General features: G+C 36.9%; 1 protein-coding gene and 1 non-coding gene across 2 annotated transcripts in view; both read right to left on the minus strand.

The window, feature by feature from the left end:
- LOC132168108 (uncharacterized) overlaps positions 1-23304 on the minus strand; it is a 106176-nt gene that overhangs the window by 36585 nt on the left and 46287 nt on the right. The gene's annotated exons all lie outside the window — the stretch shown is intronic.
- On the minus strand, positions 2715-14249 carry LOC132168195 (uncharacterized). Its single transcript, XR_015911418.1, has 5 exons — positions 13765-14249; positions 13510-13659; positions 6013-6096; positions 4112-4527; positions 2715-3504 (listed from the first exon to the last, which is right to left on the minus strand). It is a non-coding gene; the product is annotated as an uncharacterized LOC132168195 (transcript).

Below are 23304 nucleotides of genomic sequence, written 5' to 3' on the forward strand. Positions count from 1 at the left end.
CTCGGTAGAATTCTTTAGATGATTGGCAATGGCCGCCTTTAATGACATTGTTCCATTTCCGTTCTCAAACCCATCTATGCACGTCTCTTGGTAAGTACCTGTTGGAATATAAATTAAATAATTAATTTTTTTTTTAATTAGGTTAAATTTTTAAAATAAATAGTGATTTATATATTAGCAAGGTTGACATCTCATTTCGAGTTATATATATATATATATATATATATATATATATATATATTAGCAATGACTACTTTTAAGTCATTATTAGTGTCGACTTTAATTAGCACTGGCCGGCACTCATGCACTCATGACCAATAAGGTCAAAGTTAGGAATTTATATTGAACGGGGCAAAGTATGAAGGAGAAATATATAACACAGGAAAAAAAATAGATTTAACGTCTAAATAGGTCTTTTCTTGTTCTGGCTAGATGATGGACAATGCTATGACTCAAATCTTTGTCTTATGTTATTTGTGTGCACACTACAAAATCAAATTTCTAAATAAAAATTAGTGAATATTGCTAAGAAAGATATGCAAACTGCAAGGGGACCGTATAGTCATTGTAGTCATTGCAACCATCCTTTTCTTTCAGATGCGTGAGTATAGTTATTAACTCTTGCTTCATGACTCAGATTTAAAGTCTGAATATCTTGACAACGAGGATACAATCTCAAGTTTTCATCTATAATTTGCAGAAAATCAGCAGTGCATGTACTTGATGCAAAAACAATGTCAACTGATCCTGTTGCAATTGTTGAGTTACCCCACAGAGTTCCGTATGGGCTCCATGCCTTCTTTGTGTCAGAGGTCAGTGTTGCATCAATTGCCTCTTGATTTAATTTCTTTCTTTACATTTCTCTCTGTCACTCTAGAGTTGAAATTAACTTCAGAGCGAATTCCTGAGTTTTGAAAAAAAAAAATGAAGCTTTAGGATAGACAAGAATGAGACCCAAAATATAAAAATCTCCATGCAGCTCATAGAAAGTAGAGTAGAACAGAGGAATGGTTGGAAAATTATAATTAGGAGATGCTCAATAGTGACCACTTTCTATTGAGGGAAGATTGAAAGAGACCTTGCTCAACTGGAGTAGATGGCAAAAACAGAGGTATATCTGGGATTTTTTTTTTTTTTTTTGGGTAAGTAATTGAGATATCATTAAAAGCATGAAGCACCCCCAGATATCATATCTAGGATGTTATGTGGTCAATCACATAGTATTGGATCCAAAGTTGTGATTGTTTCATTGAATTCAGTTCAATCTCAGTTAAAACAGAAACGTTTATTTTGTGGGTTTGGCGTTTTGATCTGTGTTTGATTGTGGAATATGCGTATATTCAGGTATTGGAGCTTGCTGGGAATGATGCTAGGCATATCCAGCTGGCAGTAAGAAACGATGAAGAGCTGAGCAAGCTTTTGGGCTTTGTGACCATTGCCAGTGGTGGAGTCTTGCCCAATATCCACGAGAGTGAGAAAATGGAGAAAAGAAGAGATAGAGATCGAGAGAGTGAGAAAATGGAGACGTACGGTGGTGAAAAGAATTATATATATATATTTTAATTGAAAAATAATTTAAATTAATAAATTTTTTAATTGAAAAAAAAATTCAGAAAAATTAAAAAAAAAAAAGAAAAATTATTTTTTTTAATAATTTTTAAATTACTGACGTGTCAAAATTGACACATCAGGAAATTTTCTGAAGTGCCAAAATTTAACACGTCAGAAAAATTTCTGACGTGTCAGAAAGTGACATGTCAGATAATTTTTCTGACGTGCCAATTTTGACACGTCAGAAAATTCTGACGTGTTACATCTATCACGTCAGAAATTTTTCGTTTCTGACACCCAAAATTTTAACGCCTGACACACGTCAAAAACGCCCCATCAAAAAAATTTTTTGGTGTATCAAACCACCTAACACGTCAGAAAACCCATGTCAACAAAAAATTCTTTTTTTGTAGTGATGTATAGCATTTCTCTCTAATTTATGTGACTGTTAATGTGGGAGAAAACTCCAACTTACCACCAGGGACGGAACCAAACATTTTTATGGGGAGGGGCCAAAACTTCGAAGAAATTTTTTGTCCTTACATTAAAATAGAGACACCAAAGTATGAATAAAAAATATATTAAATTAATATATAAAACATAAAATTAACATTCCTTCAGTGATAACAAAAAAAGAAAAAAAAGAGAGAGATAATGGATTTAAGAGAGTAAAGGGTGTGGATCGTTTTTACATGTGTTGGATCTTTTTTCCCTTCATATTGTGGGACTCCCGTGATAAAATGGATCAGGTTTATCTTCAGTCTGCACGAATCGAACACAGCTAAATACCAAAATATTTCGATAAAACACCTACTAAAACAAGAAAACTTGAGAGCCGCAGGAAGAAGGGAAGAACTGGTAGATTAAATATGCACTAATAAAAAACAGATTAAATATGCAAAAATTTAGATCTATTAATCTCTTTATTTCTTCTTATAAATTGGGATATTGTAAATTGTCATCTTTGTTAATTGTTGCATATGCTTAATTTCAATGATAATTATTACAGTTCTTGCAACTTGTCCTTCTTGCAAAGGTACATATATATATGATATATGTACTAAATTTGTTAAAAATGAGATTTGCAGGTAGAAATTTTTCCATGGGCAGGCAATAGAAAGAAAAAGGAAAAAAAAAAAAAAAAAAATTCTACAAAGGATACATGACTAGCTAATAGATTTATTTATCTCATCACAAAATGTCTAAACCACCAAACAATGAGACCCAACTGCTTAATACATCACAAACTGAATCATCACCAATTGTTCATTGTAAATTCATGTTGTCTTTAGTAACCCAAACTATTAAACAACATGTCTGCATCAAATCTAAAAATAAATTGCTTAAAACAAACGATGAAGATGCCTCGTACCTAGTCGATATGTTGAGATTTGCTTCAACATGTAGACAAGAAGGGGAAATAGCATAGAAGCGAATTGGATGACAGTAACACTAGCAAGGCAAATGACAGGAATGACCATCCATGATTTTTTGGGTACCATAATGAAAAGACCAGCGCAGAAGGCAACCATCATAGTTGCAATAGAGAAGAAAAGAGTGTAATGTCCTATTATCATCTTAAGAGGCAAGGATCGTGAAAAATCGTCTTCCGCATAGCGCGATGTAACCATTCCCAAAAAGATCAATACTGAAGTTGATGCAGAAAAAAAGTGATAATGCATCAAATATGATAAAAGCCGTAAATAACTTTTTATCTGAGAATATTGGAAATCCTGTATTTTGATTGTTACCACCTGGAACAGTAAATGCTGCAGTGAACATAATGGTAATAATCAGAGCTCCTATCACTGTACAAGAAGTTGCAGTGCCCTTCATCCATTTCTCTCCTTCCTTCAACATGTCCTTGTGGTTATGGATAAAAAGTTCTTTGGCTGTCATATTTGTATCATTTCGAATATCGTGAATCCAAGGAAGGCAAACTTTCTCCACATCCTGCATTTATAGACTAGAATCTTAGCAATTAGAAATTGAAGCAATATATTGACAAATGCATCCTTTTTGTGGTATCTCTTACAATCCATTTAAATCTCTTATTTATAAATGACCGCAAAGAAATGGATTTTTAGATTTTAGAACTATGAACCATAGCATCTCGTTGAATCATATATGATTGAAAATACTTGTTTTACAAATATGCAAAAAGAAAATAACAATTTAGTTTATGATAGCAACACCCAACTTCATTCTAGTTTTATGATGAATGTGGAATAATGAGTTTTCATTCTCTAGTTGAATCATGCAATTGAACTTCCATCAAGTCAATTCAAGGCCTTTTAATATATTACAAGTTACCCACCAAATTCTTCACTATTTGTGTGAAAGTTTAGTCTTCAAAAGGAAGACTGACAGACAAGAACAATCCTTAAACGAAGACGTCATAATCTATCAGGAGGGTAGTTTGTCACCAACCCTTGTGGTCTATGAAACTTCACAATTCTCTCCTTTTGATAAGATGATGTCTTATATATTATATGTACGATCCATCCAACTTACAAGTGTAAGCACATAAATTAGAAAAATATAGACTAAGAGATATGACCTTAAACCATCGAAGTTCGCTCTGCATTTTCAAAGCAGCACCTGTAATGCGATCACGTTCAGTGGAATGTTCTAACATTGCTACCATGTGCAAGATAGTGTTACTTGAGCTATCCAGAGCATTTGTAATTAAACTCTTCACATCAAGTCGGTATATAAAGCTAAATATTTTAGCTTGGCGATGTAGGACAGCATAAAAAAATAAGTTTCTTCCCTTTGCATCAGTGGAATAGAGAAGCCGGCCATCTACTTTAACTATCTCATCAATAAACTCAACAACTCCTCCCTTGACGGCTTGGAGGATGGCTTCATTAACACAATCTCTATCCATTTTCCTTACTTCACTGCACATTTGAACTAGAAGTTGTCTGGCTTGGTGATGAAGCAACTTTATTTCATATAAATGTTTCTTGATTCCTAAGACAATAATCATTGCGTCATTAACTCAACTAGATTAAAAGAAAGAATAAATTGATCAGAAAAACAAATTAATGAAGAATACAAAAGTTTAGAAAATTTATCACAAAGATATGAAATTTTTTCAGTGGATGTATTAATGCCCAAGAGCTCAAGGAAATTCAAACCTAACAGCACTTGGACTTACAAAATTAGTACCACAAATTGAAAATCCAAAGTATTTGTCAATCAGATATGCTATTTGAAACTTTGACTTGTTGAAAGTGATATGAACCATGCTTAATGTTTTGGTAGGACGTGCCTTCACGAGCCTTCTTTTTTGCCCCGATGGTTAATAGCAAGTGTTGCCATCCCTAAGGTTAGAGGCTCAAAGGATTAATGAAGAGAGAATTAGTCGTTTTGCAATTACATTACTCCAGAATTGTAGCCGTATCAAAAAAATGCTCCAAATGAAGAGCCCTTAAGGCAGGGCCGCCCAACCACTAGGAGAGTTAGGCGGTTGCTTAGAGCCCCCAATTTAAGAAGTCCCAAATTAAAATTATTCATTAAAAAAAATTCCATAAAAAAAATTAAATCCCTTATTACCCTCCATTTTCTTTAATCAAGGCCTCTAATCATGCTAAATAAGTAATTTAAAAAAGTCCCCAAATTAATGAATCCTAGTAAAACAATTGCCATAAAAAGAAAAAATTCAACACCTAATTGCTGTTTAAATAAAAAATAAATACAAAATTAAACACAGTTAGTATATATGCTTAAATTAAGGCCCCCTACTTAATTTCAAAAATGTATTAATATCATTCGATTTTATAACATTCTGAAATAAATAAGGTTAAAAAATTGATATCAATAAATAAGATAATCAAATAACAATAAAGATATTCTTAAATAAAATACAGTCTTAAACGGGTAGATATTATTTTTTTGTTCTTGTGAAATGACAACCATAACCCTAAAAAATAACTAACTGGAATGGATCAAGTTGGACATGTTTAAAATCAAATGGGAAAAGTAAATAAATAAATGTTGAACATGGAAAGTTTCTAAAATAGTTTATTCAATTACAAACTCCTCTCTTTATAAATTTTCATTTTTCTCTCTATATTCATATTCAAGCTTTATTCAAATTTGAATTTATAAATTGACAATATATACCTGTTACAGTTGCTTCTGCAGAAATAAATTTTTCAAAATTAAAATTGATAAAATCCTACCTAAAATCAACAATGTAACAAGAGAGATTAAATAGATTGGCCATATTATCAATTGAAAAAAAAGATGTTAGAAAATCTTGAATATAAAAACTTAATCAGTAATTTTGCATCCCAAAAAGCGAGATGAATGATTTTTAAATAAAAATATAATTAATATTAAAATAAATATTATATATGGCCCTGCCTTAATTAAGGTGTACACATGCACCCAAATATTTTCATTGTTCCATGATATAAATCCTTAAAAGAGGGAGTTTAGGCGATGACATACCTGATCCGCTCATCTTTACGTGATCACTTTGGTGGATATCTACCTGAATATCATTGGTGGAATCTGTTGATGGAATGGATATACCTATCACCAAAAAAGTCCAATAAATACTATATCTCTTTGTACCAATCGAAATATAATTTTCTTAAAATAAGTTAATATCCATCATATAAATTTTGTTTCCGTTCCAGAAGGATAACTAGTCAAGTGCATCATTGTAACATTTGAATTTCTTGTGTAAAAATATATATACGTTTGTTTTCGGTTTGGTTTCTGTAATTATCATCAATTGTGTTATTATGCATTTGTGTTATATATATAGAAATCATAAAACCAAAAAATGAGTCCTCGCTAGGGTTCCTCTCTAGAGAAACTGCTAGAGTCGAGGGTTTAGTCTCCTGTCGTTGTACGGCGTAGGAGGTTTCGGTGTGGTGATCCGGTGAAAGATTGGGGGCATGGCAGATGAATTGGAGGACCTGTGTGGAAGGATTTCTCTTACTGATGGAGAGAAAATTGGAATACAGGTGGAGGAGGGAGAGATAGCAGCGGAAAGGGAAGCGGGAGGTAAGTGCTTGATTGGCAAGGTGTGGATAGAAAAGTGCATTAATAAGGAGGCATTCCGATCAGTACTATCTACTGTTTGGCGTACTGCAGGAGGTGTAAAGTTCAAAGAATTGCGAGAGACTATCTGGTTGTTTGAGTTCACGGATGAAGGTGAACGGAGGGTGCTCGATGGACGGCCATGGTCGTTTGATGGGCAGATTTTAGTTTTGAATGACTTTGACGGTGGCACTCCACCATCTCAATTGGAGTTCAACCAATCTCCATTTTGGATTCAAGTACATGATATGCTTCTTCTCTGTATGAACAAGAACATAGGCACTAAGATAGGGAGATCATTGGGAGAACTTGAGGATGTTGATGTAGCAGGTGACGAAATGGGTTGGGGAAGTTGTTTGAGATTGCGGGTAACCATTGACATTACAAAGCCCCTTGACCGTGGTAGAGCCCTCAGACTGAATGGGAAATCAAACTGGGTAGAATTCAAATATGAGAAGCTGCCCATGTTTTGTTTCCGCTGTGGCCGGATAGTTCATGGTCCGCGAGGATGCCCGGTTCCTCCTCTGGCCAGTCGTAGTGCGGCAAAGGAGTCCAACAAATGGGGAGTAGGACTTAGAGCCTTGGACCCACGTAGACGAGGAACAAGAGGAAGCTACTCGTTCAGGGAGAAGCCGACCAGAAATCCTCCATCGGAGTCTGACGAAACGGATGGCGGCAGGAACTCAGGGGAGCGCTCTCCTAATATGGAAAATTCTGGATTTTCCAGAAACCCTACTAAGGGTATTAATTCAAAGAAGCCAGCTGGGAACAGAGAAGGCGGGATATGCAACACAAGAAAGGAAGTTGGTAACGGCACAAGGAAAGACTCGACGTCCTCTAAATTGCATGGAATATCCGCAATAAATACTCTGGAATACCAAGCGGCAAATAGGCCACTGGAGACTTCTGGACCGGGTTCAAGCTTGGGCCTTGGGGGCCAGGGACAGTTGGGCCTAATAAACGCATTAGTGGGGGGAGACACGGAAGGTCAGGAAGTCACTAGTATGGAGATTTTACTGCCAGGGGCTGCTGAGCACAGAGGGGAAGAAGGAAAAAACGAGTCCATTGTTTTCAGGCCTGCTCTGAAAACTTGGAAGCGGATGGCCAGAAGCATAACTAATATTCGGGCAACAGCTCAGCCCACTAACAAGGCAAAAAGGGATAGGAGTGATCCCATGGATATGCAAAATTCAGATTCAGGGAGAACGGAGAAACGAAGCAAGAAAGTAACTGTGTCCCAGAGCACATGTATGGTTTCATTGGCGGAGGCTGTTTCACAGCCCCGCCAGGAGCCATGATTCTGCTCAGCTGGAACTGCCAGGGGCTTGGGAACCCCTGGACAGTTCAAGACCTTCGCCTACTGGTGAAGGAGAAGAAGCCCAACATTTTGTTTTTAATGGAAACAAAATGCAGGAAGGGAAAGATGGAAGGAATTAGAGTGAAGCTGGGCTATCGGCACATGTTTGTGGTGGAACCAGTCGGGTTGAGTGGAGGCCTGGCTTTATTCTGGCAAGATGAATACGTTCTGGAAGTCCAAAATTACACCTGTAGACATATTCATGCAATAGTGGCAGATGCTGGCCAGGAAGGGGGCTGGAAACTCACTTGCTTTTACGGGCACCCAGTTGCAGCCAAACGGCATGAGTCATGGGAGCTGCTTGAGCACTTGCTGCATTATCAACCTCAACCTTGGATGTGCATTGGTGACTTCAACAAAATCCTTACACAAGAGGAGAAGACAGGAGCAGCACTAAGGAGGGAGAGTCAAATGGTCCGATTTCGGAATGCATTAGATAGCTGTAGCTTAAAGGATTTGGGTTTTATAGGAGCTCGGTATACATGGACCAACGGACGGCATGACGAGGGGTTTGTTAAGGAGCGACTTGATCGTGCAGTGGCCAATTTGTAATGGTGCGCAGCTTATCGTGAAGTTGCTGTCCAGGTGTTGGCTGCAAGGACATCGGACCACAAGCCTTTACTCATGTCTTTCAGCCATGACAAGTCAAGACACGTGGGGCCTCACAGAAGCTTCAAATTTGAAGCTAAGTGGCAGCTTGATGAGGAGTATGGTGGAGTCGTGGAGGAGGCGTGGCATGAGGAGCACACAGCAAGCCCTGCTATACAAATGGTGCAGAATAAATTGGCCAAGTGTCAGAATGCTCTTAAGCGTTGGAGTGGGGTGAAATTTGGTAATGGGGCCAAAATACTAAAGTCGAAAACAAAGGAGTTAGAGAATTTACAAAGGCATGAAGGACCGGAACATTGGGCAGAAATTTCAAGGCTCAAATCTGATATAGAATTCATTATGGAGCAAGAAGATATACGGTGGACGCAGCGAGCGAAACAAAATTGGTACACATTTGGCGATCGGAACACACCATTTTTTCATGCATGGGCTGATCATCGTAGAAGAATTAACCATATCCGCAGCATTAGAGATGAGGAGGGACGGGAATGGAAGAAGAAGGAGGAAATACCGGAAGTGTTTGAGAGATTCTACCAAAATTTGTTCACGTCTGAAGGCACCTACGGAGCAGAGGAGTGTTTGTCGTCATTGGAACCTCGGGTATCTCCAGAGATGAATGCTGCACTACTAGCAGTGTTCACGCTGGAGGAAATCGACATTGCACTCTCTCAAATGCATCCCCTCAAGTCACCCGGTCCGGACGGCTTTTCGGCTTGTTTTTATCAACGTTCCTGGGACACAGTTCGGATGGAGGTAGGTACTGCGGTTCTTGATTTCTTGAATAATGGCATGTTTGACCCGAACATTAACAATACATATATTGCTCTCATACCCAAGAGCAAAACTCCATCTCGGGTCATTGACTACCGGCCCATAAGTTTGTGCAATGTCTTTTACAAACTTATTGCGAAAGTGCTTGCAAATAGAATGAAGAAAATGTTGAATTCTATCATATCGCCACAACAAAGTGCCTTCCTACCGGGCCGGTTAATCACAGATAATGTCATAGTTGCCTTCGAGGCTCTCCATACTATGAACACTCGGTTTAAAGGTAGAAAAGGGTACATGGCATTAAAACTTGATATGAGTAAAGCGTATGACCGAGTGGAATGGGATTTTTTGGAGTTATTGATGAGGCGGATTGGGTTTGATGAGCGATGGGTAGACCGCATTATGACGTGTGTTCGGACTGTCTCATACTCAATACTTATTAATGGGGTGCCCTATGGAAACATTAGACCTTCCCGAGGTATCCGACAAGGGGACCCGTTGTCCCCATATTTGTTCATCTTATGTGCGGAGGGTCTTAGCACACTCTTACATAAGGCTGACAGGGAAGGCAGAATTACAGGTTTGCCTATTGCCAAAGGAGGTACCAAAATTAGCCACTTATTTTTTGCGGATGACAACTTGCTTTTTTGCAGGGCAAACTTTATAGAATGGTGCAATGTGCAGGAAATTCTTGCTCAATATGAGAGAGCTTCGGGGCAAAAGCTCAACCGAGAGAAGACCTCCATGTTTTTTAGCAAAAATACTCCAGCAGCAGTGAAGCAATTTATTACCTCGACGGCAGGAGTGAGGGCTACTATTAAAGGGAGGATCTGGAGCGAATGCAAGGATGGAAGAAAAATTTTTTATCACAAGCCGGTAAAGAGGTACTCCTTAAGGCCGTGGTTCAGGCTATACCCATATACACCATGAGTGTGTTTCAATTGCCGAAGACCCTATGTAAGGAAATCAATTCTATGATGGCTAAATTTTGGTGGGGTCATAAGCATGATGAAAGTCGCATTACTTGGATGAGTTGGCAACAACTTGGGCGGACTAAGGTGAAAGGTGGCCTAGGCTTCCGAGATTTGGAGTGGTTTAATATGGCGCTTCTCGCAAAACAAGGGTGGAGACTCCTTCAAAATCCAAATGGTCTAGTATCAAAAATTCTCAAAGAAAAATATTATCCACATGGCAATTTTCTGAACGCCCCATTGGGAAGACAACCATCTTATGTGTGGCGGAGCTGTTGGAATGCTAGGAAATTATTATTGGAGGGGCTAGCTTGGAGGGTGGGCGATGGTAGCAACATCAGCATATGGCTAGATAAGTGGGTTCCCACTACAACTGGTGGGTTTCTTCAGTCTCCACCTCGTATTCTAGACAAGGAGGCAAAGGTGAGTGAGCTGATGGATAGGGATGCCAATTGGTGGAACTTGAGTTTAATCAATGACATTTTTTCGGTAGAGGAAGCTGATCTCATTAGTAGTTTGGTAGTGTGTCCTCGGCGAGGGGGTGATAGAAGGGTCTGGAAATATACAAGAAACGGTGAGTATTCGGTTCGAAGCGCATATCATCTTGCACAGGAAAAATATGAAGTGGACAAAGGGGGCTGTTCCAATGGGGATAGATCAAAACTGTTGTGGAAGGCCATCTGGAAAATTGAAGTCCCACGAGCAGTTCAAGTGTTTCTTTGGAAGGCATGCAACAATATCCTGCCTACTAAGAAAAATTTATTTAAGAAGCATATTACCCTCGACCCTCTCTGCCCCATATGTAACCTCGAGGTGGAAACGATTGGGCATACTCTGGAGTTGCCCCTCAGCCAGGGACGTGTGGTCTGATTGCTCTATGAGAATTCAAAAAAGCTCTAGTACAGAAATGGGCTTTATGGATATCATGGAGAATTTGTTGGCAAGGAGCGCTGTTGAGGAGGTACAGCTGATTGCGATTGTAGCGAGGCAAATCTGGTTCCGGAGGAATTCAATGGTCTTTGAGGGTAAATTCAAGAGTCCACAATCAACTCTACGTGCAGCAAAGGACCAACTGGAAGCTCATCTCATAGCGGCTAGGCATGTTGTTAAGCAACGGTCTACTTCAAGCAGGGCAGTTACCGTTCAGTGGCAGAAACCTCCCTTGGGAACTATCAAAGTCAACTGGGATGCCGCTGTCGATAATAAAGGACGAAAGATAGGAATTAGGGTCATTGTGAGAGACCATGAAGGAGAAGCACTTGCCATGCTCTGCGAAACAATGGCTTTCATCAACGATCCAACTATGGCTGAGGGGTTGGCAGCAAGAAGAGGTATTGAACTTAGCCTGCAGCTGGACATACGAAAGATTGTCCTGGAAGGCGATGCGCAACAGATTGTTCAAGCTCTGCAGTCTGATGGGGGAGGTTGGCGACCCTATGGAGTGATTATTGATGACATGAAGCTACTGTTACGAGGTTTCCTGGAATACAAGGTGACTTACATCCCGCGGGAGGCTAATGGAGAAGCTCATAAACTAGCCAAATTAGCTCTGACTCTTGGAGTGGACAAACTCTGGAGAGAAGACTTTCCCCTATAATGCCTTTAGATGTGTAATTTTGACTGACTTTCAGCTTATTAATGAAGATTCGAATACCCATTCAAATATATATATATATATATAGAAATCATGAGTAGTACATTGTATTTATGGATTCCCTTCAATGCTTTTGTATTGGTTTGATCTTTTAGATTTTAAACTTCCCTTCAATAATTTTGCTTCTTTTTTTCTTCTATGCCAATACTTTTGCTTCTTAATTAATGATGAAATTTATTTACTTACAAAAAGAAAATAGGATAAAGTTCTCTTAACCCCCTCAAACTATTACATCAATGACAATCTACCACTCAAACTATCAATTGTGACAATTTACCCCACCAAACTACCAAAATAATGACAATGTACCACTCAATGCTAATAAAATGACTAAATTACCCCTATATAAATTTCAATAAGACAAAAATATCCTTATAAATTTTTAAAAAAATTAATTTTTTTTAAATAAATTCTAATCTAAAAAAAATTGAAAAGAATGTAAAAAACTGGCCACCCCATTTTTGCCATAAGGGTGGCTAGCCACCTCTGGGGTGGTTTCGACTACCCCAGACTGGCCGAAACCACCCCATGGCCCTTGGCCCGCAAGGGCCAAATGAAAATAAAAAAATCTAGATCAGCGAAAGTCACACCTTGAAGATCGGGGAAACTACAACCATCAAATCCAGATCGGGGAAAGTCAGTTCACTCGAGTCCCTGATCCAGTCAAAATGGTAGAAGTCTTTGAAGATGGGTTCTTGAACTACTTCGAGATTACTGACATGGAAAGTCTAAGGGATTTCCCCTTGGTTATCAGAAGAGAAGTCGAGAAGCTGGTGGAACGAAGGTGTAATCCTGATGAAGGAATCTGGATTAAGGTCTGGTCTATGATCCGGAACTGGGATGCAAATGATTTCATGAAGATCACACCTTCTAAACGTCTCGTCCTGCTCAAGCCAAGCAAAAGATGGACTGAAGACTTGTGCTACGGAAATTCCTACCTTGAGCCTACAAACCCTTTGGACTTTGCACAAGACTGGAGAAATTAGGAAATCCAGATGAAAGATCTGGGTTGCTCTTCTGTTAGGGGTGGCCGGTCCACCCCCTGGATGGTGGTGGAACCATCCCTTTTTTGTTTTTAATTTTTGTTATTTATTTATTTATTTTTTTTAATTTTTTATAAATTTTAGTATTTTTGTTTTTGTTTTAGTAAGGGTAATTTCATCATTTTATTAATATTGAGGGTACATTATCATTGTTTTGGTAGTTTATGGGATAAATTGTCGCAATGGATAATTTGAGGGATAGATTGTCATTAGAGGTGGTAGTTTGAAGCGGTTAAGAGGACTTTACCCAAAAAAATAAAAAGTGCAAACTGATAAAGCTATTCGGGTATTCTCAATAACTTGGAACACTATAAATAGTATATATATTTGCCTTTCATTAGCCTAAAAAACAAATTTGGAGGGGAAGTCATGGATTGGACTGTGCAAACATGCAAGCATTTAATTTATAGTTGACACTTCAAAAAAAAACAAAAGAAAAAAGAAAAGGAAAGAGAGAGATAAGTAAATATAAGAAACAGAAATGATACTTACAGGCATAGATCCACTTTTCCCAGAACGAGAGCTGGTTCCCACTGGGGAATGCAGAAGACTTGGAAGCCAATGCTGCCAAAGGGGAGCTCTTATACATGTTTGGAACAATAGCAGAACTTGGGTAACGCTTGAGCAAGTCCAGAGCAACATCTATTGTATTGTTTGGTAGAGACATAATTAATTAACAAATGGAAAATTATTCAATATAATTTCAAAGCATCGGACGAAAGAAGAATGAATAATTAGGGTCCTTACCAAAATTATTGAGAAGTATGAACCGGGTAAGAGCCGTGGAAGCATCAATGTCCCTTAATGTTTGATGATTTTCTAGAGAGACAGAATAGAGATGGCGAGCCACTTCTATATTTCCAAACTCTAGAGCCGTTATAAGTGGAATACGATACTTATTGTCTCGGATGTTAAGTAAGTTAGTGTTCTTTGTAAGCATGCAATCTACCATCCGAATATTTTGTAGAATAACAGCCTGGGCTAGAGCTGTCAAACCAAAATCGTCGCTTGTTTCCAACTCTGCTACCGACAATAACTGCACTAACTTTTCCACAATTTCCATATGTCCCGCAAAGACAGCCACGTGAAGAACTCTACGTCCATTGACTGAAATTCTTGCTCTCTTTGCATCATCTTCTCTCCTAAGGAAATCGCTTGCAGCATCCCAGTCACCACTATTGATCGATAGCCACACGTAAGGGATCATATTCGGGGATTACAGTGCTTACGTCTGAGCATTTGTCCGCTGCATGTAGAGTAAAATGAGTGAGTTCGGGTTTCTGATAGCAACGGTCCATAAATTTGCTTTTATTAATTTTTTTTTTTCAATTTCCCTGTTTTGTCTAGATTTACTATTATTAACTTAGTACATGGAAGGGGCATGTCCTTCCAAGCTAAGTCAGCCAGAATGGAGCATATATAGGAAATTTTATGGTCATTTTTCTTATCTTTATCTTACTATTTATGTTTCAATTAATATTATTTCTTGAGTAATGCTAGAAGTCATTTTTGTGTTAATCTTTTGTCCTTACAAGGATGATGTGGCTTTTAAAATTACCATTAGGCTTGTAATTGATCACTATTAATTTTGGTCAAATAATAATTTTAAAAATTACCTCATTTTTTTAAAGACATAAAAATGACATAATAGGAAGTTTCAAAATTACTCTTCTTTCTTAATCAACAAGAACTTATGCACCATCAAGTTATTTTACAATAATAACCCTGATGTTTGGAGAGAGTGAGAGTCACCTGGGATGTGTGAATTGAGGTGACGTGGGCTGTCTGATGGAGAGTCACGTGGGGTGGAGGGGCTGTCTGATGGAGAGTCACCTTGACCTGGCAGATCTGGTGAGGACTTTGGCCCATACTTTGTAGCTAATGCATCCCAAACAATTCTAGCGGAACTGATTCCCTTAATCTCCAAGAGTATGTCCTCGTCGCATCTACTTTGAATTGCATATAAAGCTGCAGCATTTTTTTTTGTCCAAGCCTTAAATTCGACATCATCTTCTGGTTTAGGAGGTTCGGTGGTTGCTTGGACAATATCCCAAAGATCTTGAGCTAACAAATAGTTTTCCATCAACGCACGCCAAATGTCATAATCGTTGCAACCACTATAGGGGCTTTCTGATAGAATAAGTTTTGTCATCCTTAATCTGTCAGATTACGAAACATTTTATGTTAGGTGAAACTTGGAACAGATATATATGTACAGACCATATGCTATATATATATTTGGTTTACAAAGCAATTTATTTTTTGCGTTCCATAGAAAAAGTTACCCGTTGTAAAACAGGGCAACTGCAGTACTCCTCTAGAAAAGTAATTTATAAATGTCGCAACATTAATAAGTATTTATGATATGTACATCTTAGCTATATGTGTTTCCCACTTTGTATTTATACAATGCTTCTTTCTTTTGAGATTGGATATAAATTTCATACAAATTGGGTTCTAGAAATCATCCTACCCGGTTTCTAAAAATGCCATATGCCTTTATCTTTTTCTTTTTTGCAAGTTCTAATATGTGCAGCTGTGCCAGATCTGTGGAAAACGGTTTGGCAATTAAAGGTTCCAATGCAACAAAGATTTTTTTGTAGAGGGCTTGTAATAATATCCTTCCAACAAAAGATAATTTATTGAAGTGGGGCATAGTCAAGGAGGATCTCTGCATATTTTGCACATATTCTATGGAAGTGTCCATCATCTGTGGATGTGTGGGTGGCATACGGATTTAGGACCAAACTGGAGTCCATACGGACAGATTGTGGACGATGCTAGGGTGCTTTTACGTACGCTGAGGAGCTGGATGGTTCATCATGTAAAGAGGGAAGTGAATTCTAAGGCCCATAGTCTCACTAAGGCTGCACTTATTAATGTTTAAGATCGGATTATAGGTTTCTAAAAAAAAAAAAAAAAAAAGATCCGATTTAGACAGAGGAAACCCGTAATTGTATTTTTGACATTATTACCTTAGAATAATTGCTCTTTCTCTTTAGAGCTTTGTGCTCTAGATGATTTTTCTACATATGGAAGGAATGAAGATGGAATTTTCCAAAAAAAAAAATGCACATATATAGGACACTTAACAAATCCAAAACGATTGAACCATGTAAGACCCAAACCTCGATCCATACACTCATGACAAAACCCATGCCTAATCGGCATAAATACCCTCAACATCTTAAATTTCCTTTCCAACTTAAACAGGCCAGACAAGAAAGAGAAATGATAGTTTTCCAATACTTTTTTTTTTTCTTTTTTTTTTTTTCTAAAAGCTTGGTTTTAAATTACCGTGGCACGTTGTATGTGATCTATTGACTATTATTCTTTATTTAAAGTGATATAACTTGTTCCATCATTTTAGAACTAACTATTTAATTAAAGTGATATAACTTGCTACATCATTAACTATTTAAAGTGATATAACATGCTACATCATTTTATTAAAACAATCATAAAAATTATGCAAACACAAACTTTGATTAAAAAAAAAAAAACAAATAGCAAATAATTACTTGCAGGGTTGGGCGAGCTGTGTTCCAAAACTGTCGCTTGAAAGTCCCAATGTGCAGTAGAGGCGAGCTCACCTGTAGACCAACTTAAAAAGAACTTAAAAAAGAATGGCTGGTTTGAAAGTTAGATATACTATTCCTCACGCTTCACTCCTTCAGGGATTCCCTTCAGACCCTTTCTTCCTCTTTCTTGTTAATTAATTTTTGTCAGCCCTTTTTCGTTATTCCTGTTGAACAGCTAGGGAGGTGTACTATGTAATGAAAATGAAAAAATCTGCAGTAATCAATATCCATTTCCTTCACATCGTTTGATTTTTCCTTATTCAATCTTGAACGTCCATTTCCTTCAGAGTTTAGGCGCTTTCTTCCTGTTATTAAATTTGTGTCACCCACCATGTCCTTTTCCTGTTGAAGCTAGCTAGGGAGGTGTACTATTTTGCAGAGTAGGTGAAGGTACTCAGGAAAGGAAATGATCTTCACATGTAAATGAAAAAAATTGCAGTGATCAACATCCATTTCTATCCCTTACAAAAAAAAAAAAAAAAAAAATCCATTTCCATCACATCTTTTGGTTTTTCGTTATTCAATCTTGAACGTCCATTTCCTTCCCATCCCTTTCTTCCTGGCCTCTTTTCTTTATCCAAAAACTATTGCCTTTCGACTATTTAATTGATAATATTTTTTTAAATTTTTAATTTAAATAATATTTTTTTTAAAACTATTAAAAATTGTTAATGTTATTCTCAATGATAAAAGTATCCTTAACAAAATTAAATTTTAAACTGAATTTTAAAAATAAAAAATAACAAGGGTGTGGAAATTGAAAAAATTTACCTTTTTTTTCGAATTTGTTGGAGTATATTTATCTTAAATATTTTTATTTTTTTACTAGCCAGAAAGACATTATTAATTTTTTTGGTAACTTAGAAAGACATTATTCAAATTAAAAATTCAGAAGATATTATCATTCAAATGATATTACGTGAACTTTTTTCAGAAAGTTTTCATCAAGTTATTAAAGTCACCAACTGTGTCCTTTTTCCTCTTGAAGGGAGGTGTACTATTTTGTAGAGTAGATAAACGTACTCAGGAAAGGAAATGATCTTCACATGTAAATGAAAAAATCTGCAATAATCAATATCCATTTTCATCACTTCGTTTGGTTTTTGGTTATTCAATCTTGAACGTCAATTTCCTTCAATCTCTTTCTTCCTCTTACCATTCTCCGAACAAAAAAAAAAAAAAAAAAAAAGTTTGGACAAAGTCTATATGCTTCTCTGTTCTCTCGAATCTCTTTCTTCCTCTTTCTTTAGGTGGCCAGCCACCTCCTTCTTTTTTCTTATATTTTTATTAATTTCTTTTTAATTTAAAATATATATATATTTTTTTTATTAGTGAAATATGTGTCTTATTTGTGGTCATAAAATTTATGAGAAAAATTCTAACCATAAACTGAATATTCTCCGGTCCATTATGAACCGGAGAGGAACCTGTTCCTTGTTGACAAATGAAGCATTAACTAAGGAGTTAATGCACCTGCTTCTTTTCTTCCTTCAATTAAATGAGCCACCAACTTTCTTCTTCTATAAATGTCCACCGAAATGCTTAACCAAAAGCCATAAAACAAGTCTCCATATCGTTATGCCTTTGCTTGTCTTCTTTTCTCACCAAATCATCCCACTTGCAAAATGCTCCACCTAACCGGATGATTACAACAAAACAAAGCATACAAATTGAGAGAGAACAAAACACATAATCAATATGATTTGGGGGCCATATTTGATTTGTGAAATACAAGGCAATATTCAACAAATCTCCACCTTGACTTATATTTCACCAAAATTCTTAACACAAATTCCATTTAACAAACATGTGCGTCCAAGCCAATATATATGAGCCAAATTCTACACTAACAACTTAGCTAACAACTAACTTCAACTAATCTCAAACTAAACTGCAACTGTACAATAACAAACTTACAAACTGAAAAAGTTCAGTTTAATACATTCATTTACAATTTGTACACGTAACACGCGCATGCAAGCAACTCCCAACTGAGTTGCCTAATACTCTAAAAAAGTGCTAATAATTAGATTTCGAAATAGATAGAGTAATTTTATACATCGTATATTTATCCTCTATCACTCTCAAAGTTGAGGTAACATGATTCCTCATAGTTGAGAATTATGTCACATTAACTTTAAAAGAAAAAAGAAAAATAAAAAGATGATATATCCTATTACTCTTCAAAACACCATTATGCGACTAAATTTTGGTCACCAACCATTTCATTTTCCCTTATTGAATATTAACCGTCCATTTCCTTTACATCATTTTTCCTTATCGAATCTTAACCATCATATCCTCGAGAAACAAATGTCCAATTATTTTATTAAGACTGATCCCTTTAAAAAAGAAAAAACAAATGATCAGATACCCATACCATTTATAGGCAACTACTCTAACACCGCGACTTCAATAATAAATTGATAAGCATGGATGCTCGCATATTTCATGTAACACCCTGAAAAATTAACTCCTCAGTAAGCCTCTCTGTCTAATTCTCACTAAGAATAATACCAATGGACCTGTACTACTTGAAAGAAAATACTGAACAATAAAAACATATGATTTTCTATCATTCTATCAACATTAATCATTACAACCAGAACATCTACTAAGAATTATTACATTAACTAAAATTATACTATACATATCATTGTTATAAATGATCTAAGCTAAACTTTATAACACAAACACGTCTTTAAACTCTAATTCTACAACGTCACCCAAAGGCAATCTAATGAAGCGTGATGTCCTGAGTCACAAAGATAAACATCAAAAAAGAATCAATTCTTTTTTAAAACCTTGAGTTTATCAAAGATTTAAGGAGTTCTTCCCAAAACATAAGAATCTATTTAGGAATTGATGACAAAAGATAGAAGAGACTCAAACTCTAATCTTTCTTATTGAAAACTAATAAATTATAACAAAGCTGGGTTCTGGGGTCTTTAAAACATGTATTTATAGGCCTCGAACTCCTAAGCTTAGTAGTAAAAGGAAATAAGTCGGTTTAACAAAACTGTGTTGGTTGTTCGAATGGAACATCCTCTCATTCGAGCACTCGAAAGATAAAATTAAAGAAAACATAAGTTTTATTCCTCGTTTGGAGGCTCGTTCAGACGGGCTAACGAACAGGTGCTATTGTGACTCCCTTAGAAGGCTCTGTTTGCAACCTCATTTGGACAAGCTGCAAATGGAGACTTCTATGACTCACTGGGATGCTTTATTTGCAACCCCGTTCGGATGGGCTAGAGAACGGAGGCTTCTATGACCCTTTCTTTAACAACTCGTTCAAACGAGCTTGTGATCTCATTCAGACACCCTTGGCTGACATTGTTAACTGAGTAGCCTCAACATTTGCATCTGTCACCATTTTTTCCTCCAACTCCCTAACGCACCTAGCTACTGGGTTCCTTGGCCTCCTAGCTATCTGCTGCTACCTCCACTTTCTTCCTTTGACCACCACGCGCTGGCTCGTGGATCTCATGCGCTAACGCATTTTCATTGAGCTTTCTTTGTATTTTGTTGCTTATTTGTTTTATGGGTTACTGTCTCCCTGCTTTTTTTGTAGTGCGCTTTAGTGGTGGATCCTCTCACTTCTACATTGCTTGTTCAGATTATGACAAAGCATTTTTCAGCTTCAGCCTCTTTTAAGTGGTTGTTGCTGGTTTCAAGTAAGCTCAAATAGGTTTGCCTTAATTTGTACCCATTTGGCTTCTATAACCATGTTGGGCGGCCACTTGAGATCCAAGTTACTCGTTTGACTCAATTCCTACTATTTATAATTATTTCTGCACCGTTTTAAGTTGTTTTGGTTCTGTTGTTGGGTCCTACACCATTTGAGGTCCCATAAAGTGTTTACATAAAAATGATGTGGAAACAGCAATTTGTTGTAGCTTATAAGACACGAATCAAACTTGAAGTTATATACACATTGAAAATCTTATTAAATTTATTCGTGTTTTTCAGATCACATTTGGGTTCGGCAGATAATTAACCTGATTAACATTCGTCTTTGGTTGATCCATTTAATCAGCATATATATATATCGCCTCCTCATTTATAACAAAATTATCTGTTTATACATTTTAACTTTCAAGTTTGAATATTTCGAAGTTTAACATAAATTAAATGAAAGAAGCGGTAACTTCTTAACTTTTTTATTTTTATTTTTTATTGGGGGTGAATACCATTAGAGACGTGCTAGAGAGCGAAAGAAAATTATCCAGAATTTTTTCTAAACTGATGTGGTAGAATTCAGGCACCCCTTGAATTTTCATTTTAAAATTCTGCCACATTAGTTTGGAAAAAATTCTTGACAATTCTCTTTGGTTCTCTAACACTTCTCATACCATTATGATGCACATTAATACTTTAAATCTTTCAATTTAATATTTATGGTTTCTAGCTAATCTCAATCTAGTATCTCATGGAAGTATTTCTAGGATTTAGTAGGTGACGGGTTGTTAGATGGTGAGTTATCTAAGTTAAGTGTTTGTTTTTTTTCCCAATAGGTAACTCAATCGACTCTAGACTACTACTCCTCATGAAGAAAAGGGGGGGAGGGGGGTCAATAGTTAGAATCTTTCTCTTCCCCTTCCTTCTCCTTAAGCGGAAATGTAAGAAGAAAAATGAGAAAACCTTCAATCCGGTCCATCTTTAAAACTCTACTTTTACATCCTCAAATAAAAATTTGAGGCTTCACTTAAAAACACCAAAATACACTAGAGACTAAAACATCATATCATCACTCTTCTCATTTCCTTCTGACCCACCCATAACCCACCCCACCTTTCCTGCCAAATGCCACTGCTGGAATCCATGAAGCCACCTCCAGAATACACCGAAGGCTACCACCGTAATTCGCCAGTTTAAGGTAGAGAGAGAGAGGGAGAGAGAGAGAGAGATTGTTGTATTTTAAAGAGTATTTGTTACAATAGATTGAAGTTGAACTATATATTTTTGAAGACAATATCTTGTATGATTAATACTATCAACAAATCTTATCCTGTATTTGAGTTTGTTTCCGAAAGATTGTCTTCTGGATCTTGGTAAAGATCACTGCCGTTGTTGGTTATTTTACAAAGTGATTTTTTATTTTTGTTTCATTTTCTTTTTTATTTTAGGTATGACACAATTTTAAACACTCTATCCAAATGCATTTTAAAGCAAACTTTTGATCTTCATAAATACATAAAAGAAGAAAATAAGATAACTGTATTTGTAGATGCATGGGTTAATGGAAGTCATAAATAGCCTCTGATTGTAAGAATTTTTGTTTGTCTTTATGACTTTGTAACCTCATAACATGTGGTTATGATTTTTGCAGAACTTTATACTTTGTGTTGTAAGAGCTTTTTGCTCTACTCTGTAAGAGCTTTATGTTCGTGATCTTTAATCAATGAAATCCTCAAATTTTTGTTTAAAGAAAAAAAATGAGAGAGATAAGTAAATAAGTAATTACAGGCGTAGGTCCACTTTTTCCAATGCAGAAGACTTGGAAGCCAATGCGCCCAATGGGGAGGCATCCTACTTGTTTGGAACAAAAGCAGCATACTTGGGTAAAGTTGGAGCAACTGAAGAGCAACATCTATTGTGTTGTATTGTAGAGACAACATTAACTAACAAAAGGAAAATTATTCAATATTTCAAAGCATGCAATCTACCATCCGAGTAATTTGAAGAACAGCTTGGGCTAGAGCTGTCACACCATAATCATTTTTTATTTCTAATTTCTCAAGGTTAGGATGATTTTTTTTTTAAAAAAAAAAATTGTTTAAATTATTTATTTTTATAATTTTTACAGAGATATAAAAGACATTTCATGATATCAGTGAAATAGTCATTTAGCGTACCAAATTAGCTAGCATACTCTTAAGAGAAGTGTTAAAGAGCCAAACAAATAAACCCAGAAAAATTTCCAAATTGACGTGGCAATGATTTTTAAATTTAAAAAAATGCAATTCTCTCTCCTTTGTCTGCCACTCACGGTCTACCACGTCAATTTGAAAATTTTTCAGGGTTCATTTATTTGGTTCCCTAACATTTCTCTACTCTTGAATATGTCATGTCATTTTTTTTTTTTTTTCCCAAGCTCTCGAAGCAAGTCAATTGCCAAGTGGTCTCCTCTCGGATCCCGCTAGGGCTGGGCACGGGTCGGGTCGTGTCGGCTATCGGTTTTTTTCCCGCCCGCCCCGCACCTTGCGGGTTTGGGATTTTCCAACCCGCCACCCGAGCCAAATGACCAAGATCTGCTTGTCGGGTATTTGCGGTGCGGGTTTGCGGGTCGGGTTGGGTTTACTGCGATGCTAAAAGAGGAACTTAAAAAAGAAGAAAAAATGCCAAAACTTGAACAAAAATACAAGAGCAATATCTTCTCCGGGGGAAGAACTCACCGGGAACAACGTCTCCGGTGGCTCAGAAAAGCGGCGTAGGCTGATTCAGATCGAAGAGAAACTGTTTCTCCTTCATTTTCTTCTTTTCCTCCTGCCCAGCCACTACCACGTCTACGTTCTCCATCACGTATCCTTTGAACTCCGACCTCGCTGGGGTCGGACTACCTCCCCCGAGAAAGAAGTCCAACAGTGAGAGTTGATTGTGAGAGGCGATAGTGAGAGAGATGAGAGTCGTAAGTGAGATGAGAGATCGAGAGGCGAGACTCGAGAGTGAGATGGGTCCAATGGGAGATCAAGAGGTGCGATCCGTG

The sequence above is a fragment of the Corylus avellana genome, chromosome 2, assembly GCF_965113065.1.
Source record: "Corylus avellana chromosome 2, dhCorAvel1.hap1.2, whole genome shotgun sequence".
NCBI classification, from domain to species: Eukaryota; Viridiplantae; Streptophyta; class Magnoliopsida; order Fagales; family Betulaceae; genus Corylus; species Corylus avellana.